Source organism: Triticum aestivum, chromosome 4B (assembly GCF_018294505.1).
Source record: "Triticum aestivum cultivar Chinese Spring chromosome 4B, IWGSC CS RefSeq v2.1, whole genome shotgun sequence".
Classification (NCBI taxonomy): Eukaryota; Viridiplantae; Streptophyta; class Magnoliopsida; order Poales; family Poaceae; genus Triticum; species Triticum aestivum.
Genome location: NC_057804.1, coordinates 610,015,706 through 610,037,176, shown reverse-complemented (window position 1 = coordinate 610,037,176; position 21,471 = coordinate 610,015,706).

The following is a 21,471-nucleotide window of genomic DNA, read 5'->3' as shown; positions in this document are numbered from 1 at the left end:
TTTGCTCATATCTTCTAGGCCGTAGCTCCGAACTAAATGAACTTTATATGTAACTTGAATAGAATTTCGTGTAGATCATCTTGGTGGATTTTAACTTGCTGTTTAACAACTTGATCATAAGGTTTATTCAGATCTGGACCAATTTTGAAATTTGCATATGAGGACTTACTGGAATTGTTATATGTTATTTCCGGCCTCATTTAAACTTGTTTGGCTATGTTGTTCTTGTATGCATCATCTCTTGCCATGAGTAGCTTCATGTAACCTTGTCATGCATCATGTTTGGTTGTGCATCATGTCATGTCTATGTGTTGTGTGTTTACCTTGTTGTTTGCTTCTTTTCGGTTGTGCTCCTTTCCGTTAGTTCCTGTTTCATTGCGATCGTGAGGATTCTTTCGTCTACGCTTGGTTCATCTTCATGGCTTCATCTTCTTCATGGAATTGTTCTTCTTCCTAGCAGTATTTCAGGCAAGATGACCGTCACCCTGGATCTCACTACTATCATTGCTATGCTAGTTGCTTCGTTCTATCGCTATGCTATGCTTCCTATCATTTGCTCTTCAAGCCTCCGAAATTGCCATGTCAGCCTCTAACCTTTTTCACCCTTCCTAGCATACCGTTGCTTGGCTATGTTACTGCTTTGCTCAGCCCCTCTTATAACGTTGTTAGTTGCAGGTGAAGTTGAAGATTGCTCCATGATGGACAGGATTATGTTGGGATATCACAATATCTCATATTTAATTAATGCATCTATATACTTGGTAAAGGGTGGAAGGCTCGGCCTTATGCCTGGTGTTTTGTTCCACTCTTGCCACCCTAGTTTTCTTCATACCGGTGTTATGTTCCTTGATTTTGCGTTCCTTACGCGGTTGGGTGATTTATGGGACCCCCTTGATAGTTTGCTTTGAATAAAACTCCTCCAGCAAGGTCCAACCTTGGTTTTACCATTTGCCTACCTAAGCCTTTTTCCCTTGGGTTTCCGGAGCCCAAGGGTCATCTTTATTTAGCCCCCCGGGCCAGTTCTCCTCGGAGTGCTGGTCCAAACCAAGCGATGTCCGGCGCCCCCTCGGCAACCAGGGTCTATGCCAACCCGACGTCTTGCTTATCCGATGTGCCCTGAGAACGAGATATGTGCAGCTCCTATCGGGATTTGTCGGCACATCGGGCGGCTTTGCTGGTCTTATTTTACCATTGTCGAAATATCTTGTAAACCGGGATTCTGAGACTGATCGGGTCTTCCTGGGAGAAGGAATATCCTTCGTTGACTGTGAGAGCTTGTGATGGGCTAAGTTGGGACACCCCTGCAGGGTATAAACTTTCCAAAGCCGTGCCCATGGTTATGTGGTAGATGGGAATTTGTTAATGTCCAGTTGTAGATAACTTGACACCAGATCCGAATTAAAATGCATCAACCGCGTGTGAAGCCGTGATGGTCTCTTTTCAGCGGAGTTCGGGAAGTGAACACGGTTTTGGGTTATGTTTGACGTAAGTAGGAGTTCAGGATCACTTCTTGATCATTGCTAGCTTCACGACCATTCCGTTGCTTCTCTTCTCGCTCTTATTTGTATATGTTAGCCACCATTATGCTTAGTCGCTGTTGCAACCTCACCACTTATCCATTCCTTTACCCATTAAGCTTTGCTAGTCTTGATACCCATGGTAATGGGATTGCTGAGTCCTCGTGGCTCACAGATTACTACAACAACAGTTGCAGGTGCAGGTTATGCGATGATCTTGACGCGAGAGCGAAGTTACTTGTTTTGGAGTTATTATTCTGCTTCTTCTTTGATCAGGGGATAGGTTCCAGGTCGGCAGCCTGGGCTAGCAGGGTGGATGTCATTGAGTTTCTGTTTGTGTTCGTCCGTAGTCGGATGTTGCTTTTATGTATGATGATGTTGTATTCATGTGGCATTGTATTCGTCTTGTATGTATCCCCAACTATTATGTAATAGTACGATGTAATGATATCCACCTTGCAAAAGCGTCTCCAATATGCGCTTCTATCCTTGGTGGGACCTTTGAGTTCCTTTAGGAATGGGTCGCATATTAGGCGTGACAAGTTGGTATCAGAGCCTCGACAGACCATAGGACCCCCTTGATTGATCGTGTAGTTTGGCCATTGTCGAGTCTAGAAGAAAACTGTTTTCGGAGTCTAGTTATATCAGAGAGTAGGAATTCCTTTTACTCCTCAGCCCCTTCATCGCTCTGGTGAGGAATCTTGAGGCAGGTGTTTTGAATTACTCCTCTTCCCTTTCAAACTTTCTTTAGGATCACGCAGTTGGTTTTCCGATCGTTGGTTGTCAGCTCTTTTGATCCGGTGCATTTCTTGTCAAGTTGACTCGAGCCTCTTCATCATTGCCAGCTTTAATCCTCAGTTGTTTTCATTTTCCCACCCACCCACCTTTTTTTTCTTCTCGGAGCTGGAGTCCGTAATCGAGTATCCATCCTACTCGTGCGAAGCATTTGCATTCTCTCAACCGGTGTTACCTCTTGAAGTTATTCATCGGTTTTTCCCCTTCCAAGTTGCTTTTGTTTTCCCACCCTCTTCTTCTCGAAGCCCGAGTCTCTTTTGAGCATCAATTTTCATTCGAACAGAGCCTCTTCAGTCTTCCCTCAATCATTTCAACCAGTGAATTCTTGTCTCGTTCGTCATTCTTCATCTCTTTCTTCTCTGGTGGACTGAATTCAAATTTTTTCGGGTTATCATATTCTTTTCCTTGGATCAAGTGTTTTCCCTGCTCGTTCGCCTCTCGCAATTTATCATTGCGGAGTTCAGAAGACATCTCAGGAGATTCGTCAGTGTTCCAATTAATTCGAGGTTGTCACCTCATTCAAATATTATAATTGTTCCGGTGCATCATCATATCTCTTCAACAATCCTTTTTCAATGGTGTTTTATTTTAGTGGGCCCTAACCCACAGGTCTTTTCCCAGGATCTTACCTGACTCTTCTAATTATTCCGGAACCATTCCTAATTCTTTTCGAGTGTGACGTAAGAATGGATTTCATCACTCAGATGCCATCTCCAAGATCCCTTTCAAATTCTTTTCATCTTTGGTTCAACCCTTCCACTTTTTCATTCTCCCGGAGTATCTAAGTAATTTTGGTGGTGTTTCTCGTCGTCATTTGAAGATTGAAGAAGAGTTTCCCTTAAATCTTGTCTGTTCTCCTGGAGATTCGCGGTGCTAGCTCGATGTCATCCTATCAAATTGTTTCAATCGTGAAAATTCTTTTCAATCATTTGATGCATTTCGATAGTTGCTTTTTCTCTCGACCATCCGGAGGCCATCATTTCGGAATATTTCTTTGTTCTCAGTTTTCAGCTTCGTTCTCCGATAATTCTAAATTCTTGCCACGTTGTTCATCTCCACATTCTTCCGGTGATTCCTTCAAGTAGTCTTCAATCAGTTCGCGATCTCTTCGTTCTCTTGTTTCCAAACTCCCTCAAGTATCTTCGTGCTTGCTCTAATTCTTTCCGGCGATTCGTTCTCTTCTCTTCGTTCATTTTCATTTTCACGGTGGTTCATTGAAGATTCCTTTTCCATTCTTATCATATCAAGTCATTCGTTCTTTTCAATCCTACCGGTGGTTCATGAAGACTTTCGCAAGTTTTGTGCTATATCCGCCGTAATCCTTTTCCAATAGGAATAAGTAGTATGCAAAAATCCATTGCTTGTCATCAATTAAATTTGATGAGGATAAGCATAACGTAATTCTTATTCTTATTTCATCATCATCAAGTAATCCCTTTTCTTTGGAGTTTGTTCGTGAGGAATAAATTCTAGTTCCAAGTGTTTTCATCTATTCTTTTCCGGAGTTCAAATTTCCTCGGCCATTTTGTCGGAACCTCCATCTAAATCACCGCAAGGCTCTAATCTTATTCTTTCATCCTTCATTTCTATCTCATCATCCTTTTGTCACCGGAGTTCTTCACGGTGGTTCTTCATGATTTAATTCATTCTTCAAGAGTTCATCAAGATTTTGTTGGAGGAGTTCAAGTATCTTTTCTTCTTGCATCTTGCAGTGCAATTAATTCTCCATATTCTCCTGAAGTGGAGTTTTGCATTTTCTTCGTTCTTCTTAGCTTTTCATACATTTGGTGGTGATATAATTTCACCTCAAGTTTTGAGTTGTTTTAGTAAGTCCACAACAAGCTTATTCTTTTGTTGTTGATTTTCTCAACAATTCCATTTAATCCTTCCTTCTAAGTTCTTTTCATTCAATTCTTCCAATTCTTCTGGAGGCATTGCGTTGTTCATCTTGCCAAGTGCCATCTCATTGGGTGAAGTTCATGTTCTATTCCTTCCATTTTCAGCCGGAGTGCTGACTAAATTCTTCCATTCTTATTACTTTTCTATCTTGTTCTAACCAGAGTGGTTTCAGAGTCTGCCTTATTCCATGAGCTTTTGTTTCTCGTCATATTCGCCGTTCATCTTTTCTAACCGAGTGCTTTCGACTTTTTTCATCTTCTCTCTTGCTTTCTTACTTCACCTCATCCTCTTTCTCTTCCGTCTCATTCCTAAGATCTTGGGACGAGATCTCTTGTTAGTGGAGGAGAGTTGTAACGCCCCGGATTCGATGCGCCAGGTGTCTTCCAGTTATTCGCTGTTGTTGTCTTATCATTTTCTTGCATGTTGCATTTTGTCATGTCATCATCTGCATTTCATCTGCATGTTTTTCAAAACTTGCATCCGTTCGGGTTCCTCCGGTTCTCTCCATTGTCCGTTCTGAACACAGACACACTCGCACGCGCCCGTCGCCCCTCTCAGACCTTGTTTCGTGAGCGGGATAAAAATGTTCTCGGAATGGGTCAAGGTTTGCCGAGTGGCCTTGGTATATCACCGGTAGACCGCCCGTCAAATTTCGTTCCATTTGGAGTTGTTTGATGCCCCAATGGTTAACCGCGTAGCCCGAAACCCCTCTATCTTTGCAGCCCAGCCCCTCTTCACCACAGCACGTGAGCCCATCCAATCCCCCTCCATGCTCTCGGTCGTTCGATCGTGATCGTGTGGGCGAAAACCGCTCCCCATTTGGACTCTCCTAGCTCCCTCTACCTACAAATATGCCCTCTCCCTGAAATCCCAGGTCCAAACCCTAGCCTAGCCTCCCCGCCGCCACCGGACACACCCGCGACGGCCGGACACGTCCGCCGCCACTGCCTGCCCAATCCACCGCCGCCACGTGGCCTCCTCCGCCGCGAGCCACCGCGCCCTGCCGCCAGGCTCGCCGGGGCCCGAGGCAGGCCCGCCCCGGGCTGCACCCGGGCCGCTCGCCCCACTCGCCGTCCGCGCCCTCCGCCTCCCGCGCCGCCGCGTCTCGTCGCCGGACCTCACCGCCTCCACCCGCCAGCGCCACCCTCCGACTCCAGCGCCCACCTCCGCCGCCTTGTCCTCGGCCACCCGCGCCGCCGCCTTGCCCGCCGGCGACCGCCGCCGCCATCCCGTGACCCGCCGGACCTCTGCCCCGCCGCCCCGAACTCGCCTCGCCGCCGGCCTCCCTGCACCTCGCCACCCTTCGCCCCAACCGCGCCGCCCTCGTCGGATACGGCTGCCCCCTCACCGGATCTGGACACCGTCGCCGCCCCCTGGTCTCCTCCATCTTCTCCGGCGACCGGCCGGTCTCCCTTGCTCGCCGGAGCCACGCCGCCGGCCACCTCCCCAGATCTGCACGTCGTCATCCTCGGACGGCCCGAGCCCTCCAACCAAATGCTGCACCCCGTCCCGGATCCCTCCGTCCCGGAACCCCTCCGTCCCAGTTTCTGCGAGGGTACTTGCTGTTACAGTTTTGCTAGGCTGAATCTCTGGTATCATGATGCTATGTAAACCTGCTGCTACAAGTCATTCTATGCATATTCTGGAGATGTTTACTAAGGATGTTTTGTTGTACATGTCATGTTATATCCATCCATGCCCTTGGTTGCATTTATGGCTTGCTGTAGATTGTTGTAAACTTGCCCTCAAATTGCTAAATAATGTTGCTGTCAGCCTGCTAACATGAACTTTAGTTTTGGCATTTGTTTTCCTAGTGTTCCATGCACTCCATGAACTTGCTCGTGCAATGTTTAGCTCCATAATTATGTCATCTTACTGTTGGTAACCTTTTCATGCCATGTATTGCTCTGTGGTGAGTTGTACAAGCTGACCAACATGCCTACTTATTGTTGTTCCTGCCACGTCTGAATCTGTCATATCATTTGCCATGTTTGCATGGATGCTACCATCTTTTCTGTTGATCTTTGGAATTAGTTCAGTAAGGGCGATTTGTTCTTTATCTTTAGTACTAGCATGCAATGCCTTTGTTTGCCATGATATCTTGCTGTAACATGTTGTTTGATAGCTCTAAACATTGCAACCTGATGTTATTTCTGCTAAGTCTGTGAACTGTTATTATTTGCAATCTTGCCATGTCCTTTTGAGCATGTTCTATTGATTTCTGGAGATAGCTCAGTGTTCATGTTTTGTTAAGCTTCATTTGTAAATCATGTCCGTGCCTTTTGTTTTCATGTTGAGGTGCTGTAGCATATTGTTTTGATGCTTTCTAGATGCCTAGTTGCTGTTTTGGACAGATTGAGGTTATATCTTGTTTGGAGTGTATGTGCTGCACCGTTGCTCCGTTTTGAGCATGCTCTATATGAAACTTGCTTAGTTTTACATGTAGCTTCATATTACCTTGTTGCATTCATGTTTCTAACGTGTTTTCTTTATTTTTGTATGCATTTTGCATCAATACCATGTTTAACTTGTTTTGCTCATATCTTCTAGGCCGTAGCTCCGAGCTAAATGAACTTTATATGTAACTTGAATAGAATTTCATGTAGATCATCTTGGTGCATTTTAACTTGCTGTTTAACAACTTGAACATAAGGTTTATTCAGATCTGGACCAATTTCGAAATTTGCATATGAGGACTTACCGGAATTGTTATATGTTGTTTCCGGCCTCATTTAAACTTGTTTGGCTATGTTGTTCTTGTATGCATCATCTCTTGCCATGAGTAGCTTCATGTAACCTTGTCATGCATCATGTTTGGTTATGCATCATGTCATGTCTATGTGTTGTGTGTTTACCTTGTTGTTTGCTTCTTTCCGGTTGTGCTCCTTCCCGTTAGTTCCTGTTTCATTGCGATCGTGAGGATTCGTTCGTCTACGCTTGGTTCGTCTCCGTGGCTTCATCTTCTTCATGGACTCGTTCTTCTTCCTAGCGGGATTTCAGGCAAGATGACTGTCACCCTGGATCTCACTACTATCATTGCTATGCTAGTTGCTTCATTCTATCGCTATGCTACGCTTCCTATCATTTGCTCTTCAAGCCTCCCAAATTGCCATGTCAGCCTCTAACTTTTTTCACCCTTCCTAGCAAACCGTTGCTTCATGATGGACAGGATTGTTAGTTGCAGGTCAAGTTGAAGATTGCTCCATGATGGACAGGATTGTGTTGGGATATCACAATATCTCTTATATAATTAATGCATCTATATACTTGGTAAAGGGTGGAAGGCTCGGCCTTATGCCTGGTGTTTTGTTCCACTCTTGCCACCCTAGTTTCTGTCATACCGGTGTTATGTTCCTTGATTTTGCGTTCCTTACGCGGTTGGGTGATTTATGGGACCCCCTTGACAGTTTGCTTTGAATAAAACTCCTCCAGCAAGGTCCAACCTTGGTTTTACCATTTGCCTACCTAAGCCTTTTTCCCTTGGGTTTCCGGAGCCCGAGGGTCATCTTTATTTACCCCCCCCCCCCCGGGCCAGTTCTCCTCCGAGTGCTGGTCCAAACCGAGCGATGTCCGGCGCCCCTGGGAAACCAGGGTCTATGCCAACCCGACGTATTTCTCATTCGGTGTGCCCTGAGAATGAGATATGTGCAGCTCCTATCGGGATTTGTTAGCACATCGGGCGGCTTTGCTGGTCTTGTTTTACCATTGTCAAAAAGTCTTGTAAACCAGGATTCCGAGACTGATCGGGTCTTCCTGGGAGAAGGAATATCCTTCGTTGACCGTGAGAGCTTGTGATGGGCTAAGTTGGGACACCCCTGCAGGGTATAAACTTTCAAAAGCCGTGCCCGCGGTTATGTGGCAGATGGGAATTTGTTAACATACGGTTGTAGATAACTTGACACCAGATCCGAATTAAAACGCATCAACCGCGTGTGAAGCCGTGATGGTCTCTTTTCGGCGGAGTCCTGGAAGTGAACACGGTTTTGGGTTATCTTTGACGTAAGTAGGAGTTCAGGATCACTTCTTGATCATTGCTAGCTTCACGACCGTTCCGTTGCTTCTCTTCTCGCTCTTATTTGCGTATGTTAGCCACCATATATGCTTAGTCGCTGTTGCAACCTCACCACTTATCCATTCCTTTACCCATTAAGCTTTGCTAGTCTTGATACCCATGGTAATGGGATTGCTGAGTCCTCGTGGCTCACAGATTACTACAACAACAGTTGCAGGTGCAGGTTACGCGATGATCTTGACGCGAGAGCGAAGTTACTTGTTTTGGAGTTCTTCTTCTGCTTCTTCTTCGATAAGGGGATAGGTTCCAGGTCGGCAGCCTGGGCTAGCAGGGTGGATGTCGTTGAGTTTCTGTTTGTGTTCATCCGTAGTCGGATGTTGCTTTTATGTATGATGATGTTGTATTCGTGTGGCATTGTATGCGTCTTGTATGTATCCCCACCTATTATGTAATGGTACGATGTAATGATATCCACCTTGCAAAAGCGTCTCCAATATGCGCTTCTATCCTTGGTGGGACCTTTGAGTTCCTTTAGGACAGGGTCGCATATTGGGCGTGACAACGGGATCTCGCGGATACAGAAGGTTATGGTGGTGGAAATAGCTTTTCGTGGTCGCCCCTGATGTTTTCGGGGTACGTGGGTATATATAGGAGGAAGAAGTACGTCGGTGGACGCCCAAGGGGCCCACGAGATAGGGGGGAGCGCCCAGTAGGGGGGGCGCGCCCTCCACCCCCGTGGCCACCTCGGCAGCTTCTTGGCTTGCACTCCAAGTCCTCTGGATCACGTTCGTTCCAAAAATCATGCTCTCGCAGGTTTCATTCCGTTTGGACTCCGTTTGACATTCCTTTTCTTCGAAACACGGAAATAGGCAAAAAACAGCAATACGGGCTGGGCCTCCGGTTAGTAGGTTAGTCCCAAAAATGATATAAAAGTGTAAAATAAAGCCCATAAACATCCAAAATAGGTAATATAATAGCATGGAACAATAAAAAATTATAGATATGTTGGAGACGTATCAGTTCCCGATTACGGTGGGTGGTCGGGGACCGAGCGATGCACGTTTCTCTCGTACACGTACGCGCGTGTGTGCAAGGCATTGGGCTCTAACTAAACCCGAGCGATTGCACAGCAGGCTACGCGTTACTGAACCCGAGCGATCGAGCGATTCCTTCGCTACTGCTGCTAACTGAAGCCGATCGATTCTGCCTTGGATGAACAGTGAGCGTTGCAGGGGGGTTTGAATGAACAATAAGCATTGCGTGGGGGGGGGGGGTTGGATGAACAGTGAGTGGTGGGAGTGGATGAACAGGACCCGTGGCGTTGCCTCTTGATGAACAGGGCCCCGATCGATCGAGCCGGTTGGGGCTGGATGAACAGGACCCCGTGGAGGGCTGGATGAACAGGAAAACCCCGTGGAGGGCTGGATGAACAGTAGATGGTGGAGGGGTGGATGAACAGTAGCCCGTGGAGGGGTGGTTGAACAGGAGCCCATGGAGAGGGGTGGTTGAACAGAAGCCGATGGAGTAGCGCGCGGTGGAGGCTGGATGAACAGGAGCCCGTGGATGAACAGTCGCAGGTGGAGGCTGGAGGAGGTCGACGGTGGATGAACAGTAGCCCGTGGAGGCTGGAGGAGGTCGACGGTGGAGATGAACAGTATCCCGTGGAGACCCGTTTTGCGGTACGCCACACCCCTACCGATGAACAACAACCCCATTTCGACCGTAGCGCTCCAACACAAGTCCGTTTCATCCGTTTTGCGGTACGCCACACCCCTCCCGATCAACAGGACCCCCGTTTCGACCGTAGGAGGTCCGCTTCCTCCGTTTTGCGGTACGCTAGACCCCTCCCGATGAACAGGATCCCATTTCAAACGTGGCCGGTGGAACACAAGGCCATTTCCTCCGTTCTGCGGTACGACATGCCTCGTTTCCATCGCCTGTTCCGTCCAGGCCCTCCCGATGAACACGACGATGCATTCCGTTCCAACCCAGCCGGTTGGCTCCCCGTGAACACGACGACGACGATGTTTCTCCGTTCCTACCCAGCCATGTACACGAGCACTGGCCGTACATATGCGCGAGTAGGCGTTCGAGACCCCTGATACGTCTCCAACGTATCTATAATTTATGAAGCATTCATGCCATTATATTATTTGTTTTGAATGATTACGGGCTTTATTATACACTTTTATATTATTTTTGGGACTAACCTATTAACCGGAGGCCGAGCCCATATTGCTGTTTTATTGCCTGTTTCAGTATTTCGAAGAAAAGGAATATCAAATGGAGTCCAAACGGAACGAAACCTTCGGCAGCGTGATTTTTGGGAAGAATATGATCCGGGAGACTTGGAGTGCAAGCGAGGGGAGCGTCGAGGAGGCCACGAGATAGGAGGGCACGCCCACCCCCCTGGGCACACCCCCTGTCTCGTGGGCCCCTCGAGCAGCCCTCGACCGACATCTTTCGCCTATATAGTCCCATATACCCTAAAAACATCGACAATGAAGATAGATCGGGAGTTCCGCCACCGCAAGCCTCTGTAGCCACCAAAAACCTCTCAGGAGCCCGTTCCGGCACCCTATCGGAGGGGGGATCCCTCACCGATGGCCATCTTCATCATCTCGGCGCTCTCCATGAGGAGGAGGGAGTAGTTCACCCTCGAGGCTGAGGGTATGTACCAGTAGCTATGTGTTTGATCTCTCTCTCTCTCTCGTGTTCTGTCTCGTGTTCCCTCTATGGCACGATCTTGATGTATCCCGAGCTTTGCTATTATAGTTGGATCTTATGATGTTTCTCCCCCCCCCTCTACTCTCTTGTGATGGATTGAGTTTTCCCTTTGAAGTTATCTTGTCGGATTGAGTCCTTAATGATTTGAGAACACTTGATGTATGTCTTGCCATGCTTATTTGTGGTGACAATGGGATATCATGTGCCACTTGATGTGTGTTTTGGTGACCAACTTGCGGGTTTGGCCAATGAACCTATGCATAAGGGTTGGCACACGTTTTCGTCTTGACTCTCCGGTAGAAACTTTGGGGCACTCTTTGAAGTACTTTGTGTTGGTTGAATAGATGAATCTGAGATTGTGTGATGTATATCGTATAATCATGCCCACGGATACTTGAGGTGACAATGGAGTATCTAGGTGCATTAGGGTTTTGGTTGATTTGTGTCTTAAGGTGTTATTCTAGTACGAACTCTTGAATAGATTGATCCGAAAGAATAACTTTGAGGTGGTTTCGTACCCTACCATAATCTCTTTGTTTGTTCTCTGCTATTAGTTGCTTTGGAGTGACTCTTTGTTGCATGTTGAGGGATTGTTTTATGATCTATCTATGTTATTATTGTTGACAGAACTTGCACTAGTGAAAGTATGAACCTTAGGCCTTGTTTCCTACCATTGCAATACCGTTTACGCTCACTTTTACCACTTGTTACCTTGCTGTTTTTATAATTTCAGATTACAAATACCTTTATCTACTATCCATATTGCACTTGTATCACCACCTCTTCGCCGAACTAGTGCACCTATACAATTTACCATTGTATTGGGTGTGTTGGGGCACAAGAGACTCTTTGTTATTTGGTTGCAGGGTTGCTTGAGAGAGACCATCTTCATCCTACGCCTCCCACGGATTGATAAACCTTAGGTCATCTAGTTGAGGGAAATTTGCTACTGTCCTACAAACCTGTGCACTTGCAGGCCCAACAACGTCTACAAGAAGAAGGTTGTGTAGTAGACATCAAGCTCTTTTCTGGCGCCGTTGCCGGGAAGGTGAGTGCTTGAAAGTATATCTTTAGATCTTGCAATCGAATCTTTTTGTTTCTTGTTTTGTCACTAGTTTAGTCTGTAAAAGAAAACTAAAAAAAATGGAATTGAGTTTGTCTCATACGCTTCATCTTTTTAATATCTTTCGTGAGAATGATGGTAAGGAAAATTGTGCTCAAGTGCTAGAAGAAGAAGTCTATAAAATGTTTTGCACTAAATCTTTGAATGATGAGCATGATTGCAATGTTGTTAGTATGAATTCTTTGAGTACCTATGATGCTAATGATATGCAAAGCCACAAGCTTGGGGATGCTATGTTTGATGAATATGATATTTTCTGTCCCCCAAGTTTTGATGAGCAAATTTATTATGATGAAAGTATGCCTCCTATTTATGATGATTATATTGATGAAACTGGGTTTTGAAGAGTGTCAACTTTAGAAAGTAATAATCCTACTATTTTTGAGGATGTTGAATCTTATTGTGATGAATATGAAAGTGGATTTGGAAGAGTGTCAACTTTATTTAGTGATGAATCCACTATTTCGGAAGAGGTTCCAATTGATTATGAGAACAAAGTTGCTGTCTATGATGATTATTGTGATGACTTGTATGCTATTAAGAATAATGATAACCATGAAACTCGTCTTCATGATTTTAGTTTTCAATTGGATTATGGCTCACATGATAGTTATCTTCTTGAGTTTGCTCCTACTATTATGAATGAGAAGAATTTTTCTTATGTGGAGAGTAGTAAATTTTCTATGCTTGTAGATCATGAAAAGAATGCTTTAGGTGCTGGTTATATTGTTGAATTCATTCATGATGCTACTGAAAATTATTATGAGGGAGGAACATATGCTTGTAGGAATTGCAACAATATCAAGTTTCCTCTCTATATGTTGAAAATTTTGAAGCTATGCTTGTTGTACCTTCCTATGCTAGTTGATTATTGTTCCCATAAGTTGTTTGCTCACAAAATCCCTATGCATAGGAAGTGGGTTAGACTTAGATGTGCTAGTCATATTCTTCATGATGCTCTCTTTATGTTTCAATTCTTATCTTTTATGTGAGCATCATTGAAATCATCATGCCTAGCTAGAAAGGCATTAAAGAAAAGTGCTTGTTGGGAGACAACCCAATATTTACCCTTCTGTTTTTGTGTGTCCACATTATTATTCTAATGTAGTAATCATGTTTTATAGCTTTTTGTTTCAATAAAGTGCCAAGTAGAGCCTTTGGGAAGACTTGGGTGAAGTTTATATGATCTTGCTGTAAAAACCAGAAACTTTGCGCTCACGAGATTAGCTGCCTTTTTTTTTACTGGAGAGTGCTTTGAGGTTGATTCTTTTTTGAGATGATTAATAGACAAATTACTCAGGCCCACCAATTTAGTTCATAATTTTTGGGGTTCCATAAGTATACGTTTGATACGGATTACTACAGACTGTTCTGTTTTTGACAGATTCTGTTTTCTATGTGTTGTTTGCTTATTTTGATGAATCTATGAGTAGTGTAGGAGGGTATGAACCATAGAGAAGTTGGAATACAGTAGATATTACACCAATATAAATAAAGAATGAGTTCATTACATTACCTTAAAGTGGTGGTTTATTTTCTTATACTAACGGAGCTTACGAGTTTTGTTTTGAGTTTTGTGTGGTTGAAGTTTTCAAGTTTTGGGTAAAGATTCGATGGACTATGGAATAAGTAGTGGTAAGATCCTAAGCTTGGGGATGCCCCGGGAACCCCAAGGTAATATTCAAGGACAACCAAGAGCCTAAGCTTGGGGATGCCCCGGAAGGCATCCCCTCTTTCGTCTTCATTCATCGGTAACTTTACTTGGAGCTATATTTTTATTCGCCACATGATATGTATTTTGCTTGGAGCGTCAATTGTCTTTTGTTAGTATTTGATTGCTGTTATTTATAATAATATTTTGTATCTATATTTTCAATAAAAATGTCAAGGATAGCCTTTACCATGCTTATTTTGCAAGTATACATGTTGCTATTTCAAAAACAGAAAGTTTACCGCTGTTGCAAAAATTCCCTAGAAAAGTAAGAGACTGATATAATGTTGAATCTTTTTGCATGATGAGATATGATAAACCTTCTACAGATTAATATTTTTCTTTTAATTTTTGGAGTTAGTGAAGTATGATGAATCTTGCACTCTTTACAGACTATACTGTTTTGGCAGATTGCTGTTATGTTTGCATTGTTTGCATATGTTTGCTTGTTTAATGATTCTATTTGAGGATAGGGGTATTAAATATCCAGAGAAATTTAGTATGAAATGTTGAATAATAATATTAGTAATATGTTACAGTAGAATATGATAAGGTTTTTGCATTGTTTTATACAAACTTATCTCACGAGTTCTTGTTGAGTTTTGTGTGGATGAAGTTTTCGAGATTTAGGAAACCGTGACATGAAAGGAATTAAGGAGACACAAAAGCTCAAGCTTGGGGATGCCCAAGGCACCCCAAGATAATATTTCAATAAGTCCAAGCATCTAATCTTGGGGATGCCCCGGTAGGCATCCCACCTTTCTTCTTCAACAATTAACGGTTAGTATCGGTTGAACCTAAGTTTTTCCTTCTTCACATGAGTTGTACTATCCTTGCAATGTCATTTTATTTTGATTCGCTTGCTGTTTGAATACAATACCAAGATTTGAAATTCTTAAATGAGAGAGAGTCTTCACATAGTTGCATAATTATTTAGCTACTCATTGATCTTCACTTATATCTTTTTGGAGTAGTTTGTCATTTACTCATGTGCTTCACTTAGATCCTGTGAGTAAATGGTTGAATGAGTTGAATGTCATAAATATGAAATTATATATGTTTCATTTGCTTATCCCATGGGGAGTAATGACTTCACATATAAGAAGTAGAGGTTGTAATTTATTGGAGGTTAGCAAGCATTGTATTGGTCATTTGAACAATTCATGAAAGAATATAGAAGGAAGAGAGATTTAAAATATAAATATATTATCATGGACATCTTTTATAATTGTGAGCACTCATTAAGTATGACATGCTAAAGAGTTGATGTTGGACAAGGAAGACAACGTAATGGGTTATGTTTTCTCACATCACAGTTAAAGTATATTGTCATGGATCATTCAAACATGTTGAGCTTGCCTTTCTCCCTCTGCTAGCCTAAATATCTGTACTAAGCGGGAATACTGCTTGTGCATCCAAATCCCTTGAACCAAGTTTTTGCCATGAGTGTCCACCATACCTACCTATATGCGGTGTTTACCTGCCGTTACAAGTAAATTTGCATGTGCCAAACTCTAAACCTTCAAATTATAATCTGTTTTGTATGCCCGAATTGCTCATGTAGCAACTAGGGGCTGACATTGTCTTCCATGCTAGGTGGGTTATTCTCAAAATGAGTGGACTCTGCTCATCATTCATGAGAAAAATGGTTGGTAACCGGGATGCCCAGTCCCATGATCGAAAGATCAAAATCAAATAAAAAATAATTGCAAACAAAACTCCCCCAGGTTTTATGTTAGTTGGAGGCACCCTTTGTTTCGGGCAAGCCATGGATTGATGATTGTTGGTGGAGGGGGAGTAAAATCTTTACCATTCTGTTTGGGAACCGCCTATAATGTATGTAGTATGGAAGATATTGGGAACTCTTGGTTGTTATGTTGACAACGAGATCATACCTCTCAAAATTATTTATCTGTATTTCAAAATCGAGCTCTGGCACCTCTGCAAATCCCTGCTTCCCTCTGCGAAGGGCCTATCTTTTACTTTATGTCTTTTACTTTTATGCAAGAGTCAAGGTGATCTTCACCTTTCCCTTTATTTTATTTTATCCTTTGGCAAGCACCTCCTGTTGAAATGATCCAGATATATATATCCAATTGAATGTAAGTTAGCATGAACTATTATTGTTGACATCACCCAAAGGTGAATACGTTGGGAGGCAACACTATAAGCCCCTATCTTTCTCTGTGTTTGATTAAAACTTTGGACCCATTAATATCACGTGAGTGTTAGCAATTGTAGAAGACTATATGATAGTTGAGTATGTGGAGTTTGATAAATCAAAGTTCTGACATAGACCCTTCCTGAAAATAAGATGAATTGCAATTGTTTGAAGACTAAGAATGAAGTTTTCTAGTTTTCAAGAAAGTTTATGGTCTATGCTTTAACATATGAATTGCTTGTTACTGGTTCGTGAGAAGTTTTATAAGATGAACTACTGTTATGACATATAAACATGCTAGAAAAGGTGATTGAAATTATCATTGATCAAACTTGTGCACCTCTAGCATTCACACTTCATAAATTCTTTCTTTTATCATTTACCTACTCGAGGACGAGCAGGAATTAAGCTTGGGGATGCTGATACGTCTCCAACGTATCTATAATTTATGAAGCATTCATGCTATTATATTATCTGTTTTGAATGATTACGGACTTTATTATACACTTTTATATTATTTTTGGGACTAACCTATTAACCGGAGGCCCAGCCCATATTGCTGTTTTATTGCATGTTTCAGTATTTCGAAGAAAAGGAATATCAAACGGAGTCCAAATGGAACGAAACCTTCGGCAGTGTGATTTTTGGGAAGAATATGATCCGGGAGACTTGGAGTGCAAGCCAGGGGAGCGTTGAGGAGGCCACAAGATAGGAGGGCGCGCCCACCCCCCTAGGCGCACCCCATGTCTCGTGGGTCCCTCGAGAACCCCCCGACCGTCTTCTTTCACCTATATAGTCCCATATACCCTAAAAACATCGACAACGAAGATAGATCGGGAGTTTCGCGGCCGTAAGCCTCTGTAGCCACCAAAAACCTCTCGGGAGCCCGTTCCGGCACCCTGTCAGAGGGGGGATCCCTCACCGGTGGCCATCTTCATCATCCCGGCGCTCTCCATGACGAGGAGGGAGTAGTTCACCCTCGAGGCTGAGGGTATGTACTAGTAGCTATGTGTTTGATCTCTCTCTCTCTCTCGTGTTCTCTCTCATGTTCCCTCTATGGCACGATCTTGATGTATCCCGAGCTTTGCTATTATAGTTGGATCTTATGATGTTTCTCCCCCCCCCTCTACTCTCTTGTGATGGATTGAGTTTTCCCTTTTAACTTATCTTGTCGGATTAATGATTTGAGAACACTTGATGTATGTCTTGCCATGCTTATCTGTGGTGACAATGGGATATCATGTGCCACTTGATGTATGTTTTGGTGACCAACTTGCGGGTTCCGCCCATGAATCTATGCATAGGGGTTGGCACACGTTTTCGTCTTGACTTTCCGGTAGAAACTTTGGGGCACTCTTTGAAGTACTTTGTGTTGGTCGAATAGATGAATCTGAGATTGTGTGATGCATATCGTATAATCATGCCCACTGATACTTGAGGTGACAATGGAGTATCTAGGTGACATTAGGGTTTTGGTTGATTTGTGTCTTAAGGTGTTATTCTGGTATGAACTCTTCAATAGATTGATCCGAAAAAATAACTTTGAGGTGGTTTCTTACCCTACCATAATCTCTTTGTTTGTTCTCCGCTATTAGTTGCTTTGGAGTGACTCTTTGTTGCATGTTGAGGGATTGTTATATGATCTATCTATGTTATTACTGTTGAGAGAACTTGCACTAGTGAAAGTATGAACCTTAGGCCTTGTTTCCTACCATTGCAATACCGTTTACGCTCACTTTTACCACTTGTTACCTTGCTATTTTTATAATTTCAGATTACAAATACCTTTATCTACTATCCATACTGCACTTGTATCACCATCTCTTCGCCGAACAAGTGCACCTATACAATTTACCATTGTATTGGGTGTGTTGGGGACACAAGAGACTCTTTGTTATTTGGTTACAGGGTTGCTTGAGAGAGACCATCTTCATCCTACGCCTCCCACAGATTGATAAACCTTAGGTCATCCAGTTGAGGGAAATTTGCTACTGTCCTACAAACCTGTGCACTTGCAGGCCCAACAACGTCTACAAGAAGAAGGTTGTGTAGTAGACATCAACCCCGCCCGTATGTACGTACATGGCCGTATTTTCTTTCTTGCACACTAGCCGTTGTACGTACGTGTACATGCTACGTGCGCGCCTCTACTATGACACGTGCGGGCCTCTACATCGACCAGTATATATGTACATACACGTTCACGACCAGAATGACAACGCTACGTACGCTTCGACCAGGTGGTCCCGACTGTCAAGCACTTCCTTGCGTGCGAAGATGTAGCTGGTGGGTCCCAGCAGTCAGGCGGCGAATCATTTTTTTTGCCCGGACGCACTTCCTTGCGTGCGAAGATGGAGTTGGTGGTTCCCAGCAGTCAGGGGGGAAACGTTTTTTTCATGAAATACAGTGGCCCGTCCGGTGGGTCCCTGCTGTCAAGTGGAGGTATCATTATTTTCCGCGTAATATGGAGGCACTTCCTTGCTGCGGTCGTGGACCCAGCTATCAGCCTCTCCACGTACACTCCATGTCCGATGGAAGTCGTTCCTCCAAGAGCACCACGGTGGTGGACGACGGTGAGGCCTAGGAAGGGGACGATGCGGAGCTGGGGAAGATGCGGCAGTGGATGCCCATGCAGAGAGGAGTACGAGGGTTCACTGATTCGGCTACGGCGTGAGGCTGCCGTCGCCGCAGAATAACAGGGGGTGTGGGTGAGTAGAGGGATGGCTTGGCCAGCGGTGGGAGTAGTATGGGGGCGGTGAGGCTTCCGCGGCAGCACAACCGGCCACGGGAGGCAGGAGCAGGCAGCACGATCGGTGCTGCTTTGGGCGGCTGGAGCAAGAAGACCAGAGGTTGAAGAAGCACTATGGTCATTGGATGGACATCATACGGTCATTGGAGTATTGACTAAGTTGACAAGGCCCTCCGTCCCCGTCAACTTAGTAGGCCCACAAGTCAGCCACCCACTATGGTGGGTCCTAGATAGCAGGGGGGTATTCATTCTTTTTTGTGTAATAAGGAGTCACTTCCTTGCGTGCGAATATATAGCTGGCGGGTCCGACCTGTCAGCGGGGGGAACATTTTTTTCATGAAATACAGAGGCCCTTCCGGTGGGTCCTAGATGTCAGCTGGAGGAATCTTTATTTTGCGCGTAATAAGGAGGCATTTCCTTGTGTGCGGCCGTGGACCCAGCTATTAGCCTCTCCACGTACAGTCCACGTCCGATGGAAGTCATTCCATGACCCCGTTGACCACGCCGCGCTGAGAGCACTAGGGTGGTGGACGACGGCAAGGCCTAGGAAGGGGACGACGCGGAGTCGCGGAAGACGCGGCAGTGGATGCCCACGCGAAGAGGAGTACGAGGGTTCACTGGTTTGGCTGCGGTGTGAGGCTGCCGTCGCCGCAGGGCCTGGCTAGCGGTGGGAGTAGTAGGAGGTGGTGAGGCCTCAACGGCAGCATAGCCGGCCACTGGAGGCAGGAGCAGGCGGTCTCGCCGGCGCTGGTTTGGGCGGCTGGTGCAAGAAGAGCAACACTTGAAGAAGCAGCAGGACCGTTCGATTCAAATCCAACGGTTACTGCTGCTACAATCATTTGTTGACTAAGTTGACAAGCCCTACGTACGCATCAACTTAGTAGGCCCACAGGTTAGCCTCCCAACTGGTGCGCCCCAGATCTCAGTGGGAGGTATCATTTTTTTCGCGTAATAAGGAGGCAATTGATTGCGTGCGATCAGGCCAGCGGAGGGAGTAGGGTGGGCCGGGGAAGCCTTCCCGACATCCCACCGACGCTAGTTTAGGCGGCTGGAGCAGGAAGGTCAGAGATTGAAGAAGCACGTCGGCCGTTGGATGGACATCCAACAGTCACTGCTGCTAGAATCGTGTGTTGACTGACAAAGCCTTGCGTAAACAAGTCAGCCTCGAAATCTGTGGCGTGTACAACCCATTTTCTATTATTTTTATACTTTTTACTCATTTTTCTAATTCATATGGAAATTATTGCAACCCGTTTTCCATTTTTAGAATTGCTGGCCATTTTCTGGTCAGTACCAGGGTTAAAAAAATTAACTAAATATGTGCGAAATTTTGAAAATTCGCAAATTTTGGCTGGGGAACAAAATATTCTTAATCCAAAAATTAGTAGTTATACTAAAACAAATTTAAAAATAAATTACTACTGTGTTATGTTAAATCAAATGAAATACTATAAAATATCACTGAAGAACAAAAACAAAAAAAGAAACTAATATCCCATTTGCTATAATTTTTTTGGAGTTTTCAACCCTTTGATATTACTTTTAATAGACACTGACCATACTCTTTGGCCAAGCCGGAATGCATCCCTCCTCATCTTGAAAGATTTGCAGCGTAATAAGTCGAAGAAAACAAATAGGCCTAGCTTGGGTATTCTTCAAAAAGAAATACTGGGCTACCTATTTTCCCAAAGAAAAACCTGCTGGGCTGGTCATGTTGTTAGACGGGCCACAGAGACTGCACAACCCAGTTTATAGCCTGCTCCTCTGAATTACTACTAAAAAAAGTTGTGCAATTTTGTCGTTAATTGACTATAAGTTAAAAATGATGTGGGTCCCGGATATCAGTAGGGTGGATTAGAGTAAAAAAAAATGAGGGGTGCATCTGAGTAGTAAAAGAGGCGCTTGCTTGTGTTCCGGAGTGGACCTGGTGGGTCCGTACTGTCATACTCACAACTACAGTTCTCTCCCGATTCACTATGTTGACAGGGACCGTTTCGAAAAAAACTATGTTGACAGGTCCGAACGGCGGCGCCGCGGCGAGCACACCAAGGCGGAGGATAAAGTGCTATCGCCAATGTGCTGGGCTGGGTTGGACATTCTTATTGAAAAACAAAAATGGACCGGAACTATTTACGACATTGACTACGATTTGCATGGGTCCGCTGGTTGCAAGAAGAAAATGCCGGGAGAAAGAAGATTGGTCGCTATCTTTGCCTAAGAATAATATCGATTGAATGTAACGACACTATCATAGGAAATAATATCCTCGTGTTAAATCATGAATTTAAAGATCTGGTGCATGAGCATTTAGCTTTATTTATTTACTTATTTATGTTTAGGGGACCATGAGCATGTACCTGGGCCGGATTCATGTGAGAGCCTCCCTTCTAGTTAATTATGGGCTCCTCTATTGGGCCTTCATCAGTGGGCTGCATGTTATCAACAAGTGGAAAATGTGTTCCGTACGAAAAATAGTATGTGTTACGTATGGTACGGGGCACTAAGGATCGAACTGTGCAACGACATCCAAAACATTGTGTTTGTCATTCTAACAACATATTTATTCAACCAATAGACGAAATATACTACTGATTGTACATTGAAAACAACAACAGCAGCAAACATGGCTGGGGGTGCAACAGAAGCAGTAAGCAGGCCAGAAGAGTGAAGACGCAGCTCTCTCTTCCAAACCAAACATTAGCCATTATTACAAAAGGGCTACTAAAAAAGAACAAGTGTATGCATCAAACTAAGTAAAGATCCTACTACACCAAGTG